At 36.7% G+C, this 11,274-nt stretch overlaps 1 long non-coding RNA gene and 1 pseudogene across 2 annotated transcripts; both read right to left on the bottom strand.

Annotated features, from left to right (window-relative positions):
- Positions 1 to 242: 242 nt before the first annotated feature.
- Positions 243 to 1,772, bottom strand: LOC148770570 (uncharacterized). Its single transcript, XR_016031407.1, has 3 exons — positions 1,342 to 1,772; positions 674 to 768; positions 243 to 457 (listed from the first exon to the last, which is right to left on the bottom strand). It is a non-coding gene; the product is annotated as an uncharacterized LOC148770570 (long non-coding RNA).
- A 5,067-nt stretch (positions 1,773 to 6,839) lies between these two features.
- LOC105972172 (subtilisin-like protease) lies at positions 6,840 to 10,886 on the bottom strand (annotated as a pseudogene). The gene is made up of 2 exons (XR_016031406.1): positions 9,621 to 10,886; positions 6,840 to 8,208 (listed from the first exon to the last, which is right to left on the bottom strand). The product of XR_016031406.1 is annotated as a subtilisin-like protease (transcript).
- Between the last annotated feature and the right edge of the window lie 388 nt (positions 10,887 to 11,274).

Below are 11,274 nucleotides of genomic sequence, written 5' to 3'. Positions count from 1 at the left end.
AGATTGTGAATGTTTATCTTTATATTCTAAACGAACTTTCGAAATGATCTTTCTGTGCGCCGTAGCACACCATCTCGAATACTATTAGAATATTAGACTTATGCTTTTAATTAATTGACAAACAATCAATTAAATGCATTGAATACCCTAGTGCAGATTCTCATAAAATGATAATAAACTATTTTATTAATTCAGTAATAAAATTATGTAGCTAAAAGCGAGACTTTTAGTCTACTATTCTAACACATAAACCATTGTTTATTATGATGTATATGAAATACAATATCAAATTAACGTAATGCACTATTAAATTAACAAAACTACTACTATTACTTTGTTTTATTTATAAAAAAGGAGCCAACAAATGCCGCCACCACTAGCAATAGTATAATTATCCGAGCATCACCTAACCTAGTCACCCTCGTTGCCATCGCCATCGCCACGCCTGCTCGAAAACCTAAAACAAAGAAAAAGAAGACAAAGTGTCAATTAAATTCATTCAAAAAAATATTTTGAAAACAAAAAACCTCAAATCCACTACAAGCTCATTAAAAGCCACAAAAAAAAATATAACTACTCACTACAAAAAATAAAATTTACAAGGAGAAAATCCACTCATTTTTTTTTATCGAAATCCACTAAAAACTTACATAAAACCACTACAAAAAATCACCTTTAATAAACACCGCTATCGCATACAATAGTACAGTTATCCGAGCATCACCCAACCTCGTCCTACTTGCTGCCATCACTCCTTTTGTGCTAGAACTTGATCCAAAGAGAAAGAAAACAACAACTTAAAAAGAAGACAACAACATTAAATTTAATTCATAAAAAAAAAATCGTTCTCCAAATCAAGAATTCGAAATTCACTACAATTTCATCAAAACCACTATAAAAATATCGAAATCCACTAAAATATTAGCATAATCCACTTCAAAAATAATTTAAAAAATAACAAAATTTATTACAAAAATAGAAAAAAAAACAACTGTAAAATGTAACAAAAACAACTATTTTGCACGCATTTACCGTTACGCAAACACTCGTTTTTTTATAAGCAAAAATAATAACTTGAGATCCACTAGTCTTATCGAAATCCACTATTATAAAACACCTAAAGAATAACATATTAAATCAACTCATAGGAGTAATTATGTGAGAACATGGTTGAATATCCTTCTTCAATTTGACGGACATTCACTACAATTTTTTATTTTTAAATGACAAAGCAACCCAAAAGTTCACCCGAAGAATATTACCATCCCCCACTTAATTAATTCAACAAATTATTCAACATTTACACGCATCTAATTTTTTAGATTGATATGTGACAATTACCATACGCCATCAGGGAAGAATCTATAGCAGAAGTTTGGTCTGAGTCGTCATCGGCGGCAATTTCTCGTTTGGATCTGAGACGTCCACGGCGGCGGCAATGGTAGTGGGGTTTTTGGGAGGCGGAGAGCCCATTGCGGTAGTCATAGATTTCCAGGCAGTGGTTTGACCGAAACAGTGATAAAGTGATGGCGCACCAGTTCGGCAACGAGGGCGAGGGGCGGAGACAGGGAAATTGAAACGAGGGATCGTGGGCGAGCGGTGGAGAGATCATGGGCGAGCGGTGGACAGAGAGGGGAAGGAGGGGTTACGACGGTGGTGGAGAGAAGAGACAAATGCGGCAGTGGAAGAAAAAAGAGAGGGTGGAGCCGTGAATAGAGAAGAAGAAATGAAAACTAAAAAAAATTGAGATCGTGTGATAGGGATAGCGTGCAATTGAATTATTATGATTTAATTTAATATTAAATAATTGGTTTTTGTCAAATAGAAAAAGTAAAACATAAATTCATACAAGGCAATATATAAGGGTATTCTAGAGAGATCGTAATAAAAAAGGCTGATAAATAAAACTTGCGAATTATCTCAAAAAGGAGAATTTTTTTTGGGCCTACACTAACTGTAAAGGGCATATGAGGAGGTTTTCTCAAATAACCTCTTTATCTATTTCCCCTTAAAATTTTATCTTCTCTTTAGGGGAAAGTACAGTTTGCACCCTTGAACTATGTGTATTGTCAAGAACACCCAATTGAACTACAAAACGTACCAAAATGGCCCCTCCGTTTCAAATCCGTTTGCGTATGATGATGTGGCGAGTTGACTTTGTCCTTTTTTAAATTACTTTTGTAGCTGCAACATTTTTTGACCTTTTTACCTTCAATATGCTATATTTGTATGATACAGACTGTATCTCTCTCTCGGTATATTATATACATACACGTTCTTGTATATACCCACACATGTTCTTATAATAATTATTTATAAATATACATAATTTAATTACACAATAAATTAATTATTTAACTCATATTTTACCACTAAATACACTAAATTAAACCAAAAAACATATAAAAAAATTGTAAAACTTTGCCTCCAGAGTACCCCATATCAGTTAATCAATATTTCTTATCCTCTCTCTTGCAAACTTTGGTACGCGGTATTTATGTTGGTGTTGGACCCCGTCAGAAAATAATTGCAGAAATCAGCGTTATTGGTTAGCCACTCGTCGGTGGTGGTTATCGACGGAGACAGCCAATGTAGGGATTTCGTCGGCCATTTGAGAAGGTAACAGAAGGCGTGGAACATGATTTTGTGAGCGCTGCCTAGGAGGAATCCTCCCGTGCGCTGTGATAGTAAACGATGAGGGGGAGTTTGGATGACGGAGCGGGGAAAAATTCCGTCGATGGGAGATACAAGGATGAATACTCCCCTGTGATAGTAAACGACGAGGGGCAGTTTGGATGCCGGAGCGGGGGAAAATTCCGGCAATTTGGGATTTGGGAGGATGAATCTTCGTTGGTGGGAATGTGTTTGCTGGGGACTGGAGATTTGGGATCGGAAGAGGCGGTGATTGTGGGAAGTATTCCGACCAACGTGTGATGGAACCGTCGGAGTTTTGGGTTTATTTCAGGTGGGAAGAAGCGTGCCCATTCACGTTAACTCAGAGATACCATTGACATGTTGAAGAAGAGAAGAAGAAAGAATTGACTAGTCCAACTTTTTAAATGAAATACATTTAAGGGTAATTAAGTAAGGGATAATTAGTGCAAAACCCCCAATTCATTTACATATATCAAGGTGGATATAACCTCCTTTTCATTATTAGTGAGAACCCCCTTAATTATTTAATTAAATTAATATTAATACAATTATTAAGTGTTATACCTATATTATCATTAATTTTCCAAATCTTATATTTACAAACCCTAGCCGTATTGTCTGCAACAAACCGCCGTTCTCAAATCCCCATCACCTCTTCTCTTCTTTTTCTGGAACCGAAACTCAGTAGTATCGGTTGTGATGGCGGCGGCGGTGAAGGTGATGAAGGCGGCGCTACATCTCAACAACGACGAGGAAGACCCCCTTCTCTTCTTTCTCGAATTAGGAATCCGACGGGTGGGGGCAAGAAGAGGACGAAGCCGGCTCCAGGTCTCGACAACGACAAGGCGACGCCGCCGAATCTAGGACGGACGGCGGCCTTTCCGGTCTTCCCTCTTCCTTTCCGAGGGATGAGCAGATCTGCTGGTGTTTTTTTTTTTTTTTTTGTTCTTTCTATTTTTGGAAGCATACCTGCAATCCTCGTCGGAAGACCGCCTCCACCACCGCTGTAATGGAATAGATTGACCTCGAGGAGGAGGTATTGTTTGGGAGGCTCGTTTGTTGAAATTGTGTTCGTGTTACTCAAAAGGATATAGTTGTTTTCGTTACGGTTGTAGTTGGTTTCAATAATAATCGTTTTTGTTGGAATTTTGGTGTGTTTTTTTGCTTTTGTTTTTGTGGATTTCAATAATTTGTAATTGATTCAATATAGTTGTTTTCATATAGTAATATAGTTGTTTTTGCACAACAATATTATTATTTTCATTACTTTTTAGTTGGTTTGAATAAATAGTTGATTTAACAAATAGTTGTTTGGAGATGTTTTGAAATAATTAGTTAATCTTACAATGGAAATAATATAATATATAATTAATTTAATAAATTGTGAAACTAATGTATTATTGTTTTAATAAGAGTCGTTTTAATAATAGTTGTCTTATTGGCATATAGTTGTTTTAACTAAAAACTAAAATAATATAGAAAAGGAATATTTAAGGATAATATTAAAAAATTAAAAAATATATAGTTTTGTTAAAATATTATTTTTTAAAGAAGAAATAAATAAAAAATAAATAAAATTAAAATATAAAAAATAAAAAATGCATCAAACTAGTGGATAATGGTAGTGAATAGTCGGAGGATAAATTTGAGAATAAAAAAATAATAAATTTCTCACTAATAAAGGAAATTGAGCTGGACCCATCCTTATTAAAATAATGTTAGAGGGGGTTCTCACTAATAGCCCCATTAAATAATTGCCCAGAAAAACTAACAGTGTTAGTTTGTCAAACATTGACCATAAAAGATAGGGGCCATTTTGTTACATTTTGTAGTTCATGGAGGTGTTTGGGACAAACCCTATGCAAACTGTAGTTTCTACTAATTATACTATCGATGAACGTAATTGTAATGTCGTCGACAGTACAAAAACTGTCAACCACAACAAACTTATTATATTTTTTATTTTTTTTTATTTGCTCACAAGTCTACATTACTGTAAACACAATAGTATTACTCTCAACCACATCAATATTATTTATTTTGGCCTTTTTGTTTTGTTTGATTTGTTGACTGATTAACGTAATAATATTACTGTCTACTATTGTAATATTACTATAAACACAGTAATATTACTTTGATTGACGGTAATATTACTGTCGTTACAGTAATATTACTGTGGATGACGGTAATATTACTGTCAACCACATCAATATTAATTATTTTGACTTTTTTTTATTATATTTGCCTTTGTTGAATGGTCAACATATTAATATTCCTCTATTACACAATAATAGTTTTGTTGTCTTAACTATATTACTGTGTTAAACAGTAATATAGTACTTCATATGACGGTCAACCACAACAATGTTACTGTTTAAACTGGGCAAAAAGATGTTGAAGAAATTTTTTTCGAAAAAGTCAACGCCGGAGACTGACGGTCAACGCCTGAAACAGATGTAGAAAGAAGGAGAAAAAAAAGTCAACGGTCGAGACTGGTGGTCAACGGCGGCAACGGGTGAAATTGTACTCAAAATTGAGTTTTGAGTCAAAATTGAATAATTTGTGAATTTTGGGGTCAAATTGAGATTAAATTAAATTAAATGATGAAATTAGAGCATATTAAAATGTGAGGGGAATATTTTATTCTTTTACACACCTTCAAATAATATCAGGATTTTTTATAAATGGATAATGGCAAATAGGCCCATGACAAGGGCACTTAATTAAAAGAGGGACATCCAACTTTTTTGTCTTTTAAATAAATCCAGCCCATTCAAATTTATTTGCAAATAAGGAAAATCCTTTTATATATACCAAAATTACCACCAATTCATTGAAACCCAATTCAACTCCAATTTTATGATTTACACTCCAATTTAGCCCAATTTCATCAATTAACCAATTTTAACCCTAATTTCAATTTTGACCCCAATTTTGACCCGCCACCACCGGAGACCGCCGGCCGCCGCCGTTGACCGCCGGTCTCCGGCGTTGACTTTTTTATTTTATTATTATTTTTTTTTTGAAAAACCTTTTTTTTTCCTGAAATTGTTTTCCGGCCAGTCAACTGCCGTTGACCGCCGGGTCTCCGGCGTTGACTTTTTTTAATTTTTTTTTTATTTTTATAATTTTGTTTTTTCTTAAAAGAAATATTTTAATTAATATTACTGTCTTGGCTGCTAAATTACTGTCTCCGGCAGTTATTTAACTGTCGGAGACAGTAATTTAACTGTTAATTGACTTTTTTTTTTCCTTCAAAAATATTTTAATTAATATTACTGTATTCGTGCTAAATTACTGTCTCCAGCAATTATTTAACTGTTGGAGACAGTAATTTAACCGTTAATTAACTTTTTTATTCTTAAAAAATATTTTTAATTAATATTACTGTATTCGTTGCTAAATTACTGTCTCCAGCAGTTATTTAACTGTCGGAGACAGTAATTTAACTGTTCATTGACTTTTTTTTTTCTTTTTTTTTTTTTTTTAATTAATATTACTGCCTTGGATGCTAAATTACTGTCTCCAACAGTAATTTAACTGTCTCCAACAATAATTTAACTGTCTTAGACAAATAATATTAATAATATTACTGTTCGGGAAAATAATATTCATAATATTACTGTCCCAAACAGTAATATTACTGTCTGAGACAGTAATTTAGTAGGCAAAACAGTAATATTAATTAAAATATTTTTTTTTCTAAGAAAAAAAAATTAAAAAAAAAAGTCAACGCCGGAGACCGGCGGTCAACGGTGGTTGGCCGGCCGGAAAAAAATTTTAGGAAAAAAAAAGTTTTCAAAAAAAAAAATAAAAAAAAAAAGTCAACGCCGGAATATGGCCGGAAAAAAAACATTTTAGGAAAAAAATTATTTTCTGAAAAAAAAAAAGTTTTGGGGGTTAATGTGATATATTTGTTTAAATCCGGGGTCAATGTGTAATATTAAGGAAGTTAGAGCATAATTGGTGGAATTGATAAGAATTATATTACTGAGGGTATATTAAACTAAAGACATGGAGATGGGTTTAATTGAAAGACTGTTTTTTTTTATGGACTAAAATGCATTTAAGTTCCATGTGATGAGCCTCTTTGCCATTCGCCCTTTTATGAAATAATTTTTTGTCTAAACCCCTGTATAAATAAATATCCCATAATGATGTAATGTGCTAACGATAAAAGACTTGTCAAAGTAAGAATTGAGATTTGAAATATATTGTAGAATTTGATAATATGAATTCCAAATCTTTAACTCCAAACTCTCCATACAAACACAAGTACAAAACCCAAGAAACTCGATTATTACATCACTACTATTTTAGCCCTAACATTACCTTAAATATCCGACTAAGTAACAGCAATTGGACTCCTAACCGAATGCTTAGCCGATTTCCATAAAACGTATCCATGAGATAATACAGAGGTGTTGCCAGTATTTGCTGATCTTCTAAACTTAATTTTGTACCTCAATTTCTGGTTCACTTCAGTGAAATGAAGTGTCCGGGGCTCGACAATAACATCGATGCCTTGCGGTGCGACAACCTCAACATTGTAACTCGAACCAGCCTCCCCAACATTAGTCACTGTCCTCGTGTACATCTGATCAGCTGATTCATTAGACCTAACGGAAAATGAGGGGTAGTTAAGTTGCCCCTCCGAGATTCTCGATTCGGCCGAGCAATTCACCTTACGCTGTAGAATGATGAAAATTTATCTATGCGTGTAATTTAAACCGCAACGGTAATGCACGTAATCTTGAGGTTCGATATCGTACACGAGCCCTGGATCGTTCGCTCTGGCAGGATTCACATGTCCCGCACCGGTCGAGTATACATCAGCCGCGAGATGACTCTGATCGAGGATCGGTTGGTTTCCGAGATTCGTCTGGTCGGCCGTGGTCATGATTGCGGACTTTATTGCTGCTGGCGACCAATCAGGATGCACGCTTTTGAGCAGTGCTGCAACCACACTGAGATGCGGGCACTACATTGACGTACCCGATATCATGTTGAAGTTGCTTTTCGTGTTTGTGTTGTTTTCGACGGAATTATGCCGCTAGAATGTTGACACCGGGGCCTATGATATCGGGCTTGAGAATTCCGGGGCTTGATGTGCTGGGGCCTCTGGATGAAAACCAAGCCACAATCGGAGATGTATTGTCCCCGATTATTGTTCCTTTGAACACAATCGACGCTGTTGGAGAAGTAGACGAGTTTAAGTAAGCCACAATTTTGATTCCATCCTCATAGTTGATATTTGTGGCGGGGAGAACATGAGCATCTATAATGTGTTGTAGCCATATCCCCTCGTGTTGACAATAATCATGCCGGCCCCACCGGCGCCTTTCACCGCATGTCCTTTCCGGCGGGAAGTAGTCCCCCCGCCCACTTCACATATTACGATTTTTCCTTTCACACCCTTGTTGATCAATGAGCTCTCGCCACAATGGCGTGAGTCGAAGTCACTCGTATTCGGTCCAGGGAAAACTAGAGGAAGCTGTGTCGCCGGAAAATGCTTCGGCTGGAAAGCCGATTCCCCGGCGAGCTTGATGCGATCTCTCGAGTATCATAAGATTTCTTTACTAAACGTAAGAAAACTCTTCTTTATTATTTCTCTTCATTATCAAAACCCTAGCACAATACGACTATTTAAAGAGAATAAAACCCTAGAATCCTAATCTAACTAGGAAAGATAATTACCTAAACTAATAAAATACTTAATAATCCTCCTATCACTAAACACACGGCTATATCTATATCCTAAATATACTATTCTAATTAATTAATAATTAAATATTAACTAAACCAATAATTAAATAATAAACTAAATAATATATCGTATCAAACCACCCCTCTTGAAATGAACCTTGTCCTCAAGGTTCGAGTCAATTTGGTTCCTCTCCTTTGCGTTTCCACCTATGTTTGACTTCATCAAATTGCTTCCCGATTGATTCCGAAAAGCATGATGAAAAATCGAGCTCTTTTCCAAATATGAGTCCATCTGCCCGAACGAAATTTCTCAATATCTTACCCGATAAATCAACCTTCGTCTCAATTGTCTTTTCAAGTTTCGTCTTCCTTAGATTCACCGTAACTTTTTCTTCGACTGTCTTTATAGAATCTGGCTCACTCACAATCACAAGCACTTCTTCGTTTCCTTTCTCCGGGAAGTCGTGGCATCCTTCCACTATATTTTTTAATTCTTTGTCCTCCTCGCTACTTAACTTCTCGTGCCCGTTCCAAATTATCTCACTTAAGACGAGTGATTCTTCAATCTCCTCATTGGTTAATTTCTCGTATTCATCCCAAATTACTTCAACTGAATCCGATAATTCTTCTTTCGGCGAACTCACCAAAAATTGGGGTTCTTCGAAAAAATCATCGTCGTCTTCTTCCTCTCCCTCCGGCGATAGGCTCGGCAACGGCGGCAGTGATGGCGGCGGTGGCGTTGGCGGTGATGGGTGGCGATGATGGCGTTGACGTCGTCCTTGACTTTGTTCGAGCAATTTCTGAAAATTAATCCGCAATTTCTCCACGGATTTCTCCAATCGCTCCAACCGTCTTGTTTCTGACATCATGATTTTCACAAAGTTTTGATGTGATCTCAACTTTGCTCCAGCTTAGCTTTGATATAATCGCTGCCTTGCTAACGAAGCGTTGGTGTTAATCGCAACTTCGCTCTGATACCAATTGATGCGATCTCTCGAGTATCATAAGATTTCTTTACTAAACGTAAGAAAACTCTTGTTTATTATTTCTCTTCATAATAAAACCATAGCACAATACGACTATTTAAAGAGAATAAAACCCTAGAATCCTAATCTAACTAGGAAAGATAATTACCTAAACTAATAAAATACTTAATAATCCTCCTATCACTAAACACACGGCTATATCTATATCCTAAATATACTATTCTAATTAATTAATAATTAAATATTAACTAAACCAATAATTAAATAATAAACTAAATAATATATCGTATCAGAGCTCTAGTGCATTTCCCAGCACGGCTGTGGCCGTTAGTTTCCGGTCCGTCGTGCTGGCGCCGACAGTGAGCATCCACGGGGCCTCATTCGACAGTGTGGCGCTGGCGGGCCCGTTGTTCCCTGCGGAGATGCTCACCAAGATGCCGCGCTCCGTCGCAGCGAAAGCGCCGACGGCGATGTTGTCGTTGTGGAACGGCCTGGACGGCCCACCTAGCGAGACGGAGAGCACGTCCACACCATCCTCAATGGCAATGTCCATCGCCGCCAGTATGTCGCTCTCCGAGCGGCCGGAGGAGGAGCAGACTTTGTAGGCGGCTATGTGGGCCAGGGGGGCTATGCCGGCAGCAGTGCCGTTGGCCATGCCGAAGATATTGGCGCCTCCAACAAAGTTGCCGGCAGCGGTGCCGGCGGTGTGGGTCCCGTGGCCGTTGGAATCAAGGGGGGTCCCGTCGCCGTTCCGGAAATGTCTTGCTCCAATGAGCTTGTTGTTGCATGCGCCGGTGAAGTTGAATTCACACACCCCTTTCCATTTCGCAGGAGGGGGAGGGACCCCCTCGTCGCCGAACGAAGGATGGTCGGGGAATATTCCGGTGTCCAAAACGCCGATAATGACACCTCTGCCGTAGTTGGAATTGTTCCAAAATCCTGTATCTTGGTGTAGCCCGAGGAAATTAGGTGAGTGTGTTGTGTGTAATGGAAATATTTCTTGTCGCCTTGCGGATATGAACCCGTTTTTGTTATGCATTACTTTCGCTTCGTCGCGTGTTAATTTGGCTGCGAAACCGGAGAACACATTGCAGTAGGAATAGACCAATCGTGGTGTTTGATCAGTTTCCGAAGCTAAAGTTGTCGGCAAGAAAGAAGTGTACCAGGTTTCTAAGTAGTCTTGGGATTGATCAGATAAGATTTGGCTGTGTGGTAAATCAACATGAACAATGTATGTTTCTAATGACATGTCATTTGCAATTGCTGTAAATAAATAAAAAATTAGGACACAAGAAAGAGATACAAGTGGCATTTCAGACATCATAATAATATTATGCCTATGAAAATTTCAGCTGATTTCTAAGGATATCTTTTTTTTCCTTTGTCTGATACATTACTGAAGCTGGGATCAAACACACATATATATAGCTGGTTAACATTTATGCTACCTAACAATGAAAAAACCAGACTACTAATAGTTCTGTTAAGATATCAATTAACTGTAAGTGTTAATTTGATAGCAGCATGTGAATGTATAAGTTATGGAATATTTGATGGGTTTCTGGCCCATATTTGAGGAGAAATTAGATGCTACACCTGATTATTTACACCGGGTGAATTTGTAAATCTATACATAATCACACACTCTTTTATGTGTATGTGTGCTCAGTAAGTAGTTATTTAATCAAATCTACAGTTCAAATCCACCTGATGTAAATGACCACTAACTCGGTGAAACTTCGATAAATTAATAACCTCGCCTAAATAGTAATTTTTCTCGGTCCCAACTCGGTGATAGCCTATTAAATTATTAGTTCGATAATTTAATATTTCGCTAAATTAATAAAATTTTGTCAATTCCGAATGTATTAATTATCTATAGAGGTTTAACTTAATATCAAACGAGGATATACAACACATATTGCTA

This window comes from Erythranthe guttata, chromosome 5 (genome assembly GCF_056151865.1).
Source record: "Erythranthe guttata isolate IM_541 chromosome 5, IM_541, whole genome shotgun sequence".
NCBI lineage: Eukaryota > Viridiplantae > Streptophyta > Magnoliopsida > Lamiales > Phrymaceae > Erythranthe > Erythranthe guttata.
Note: the sequence above shows the minus strand (reverse complement) of the source record. Positions and strands in the feature narration are given on the sequence as shown.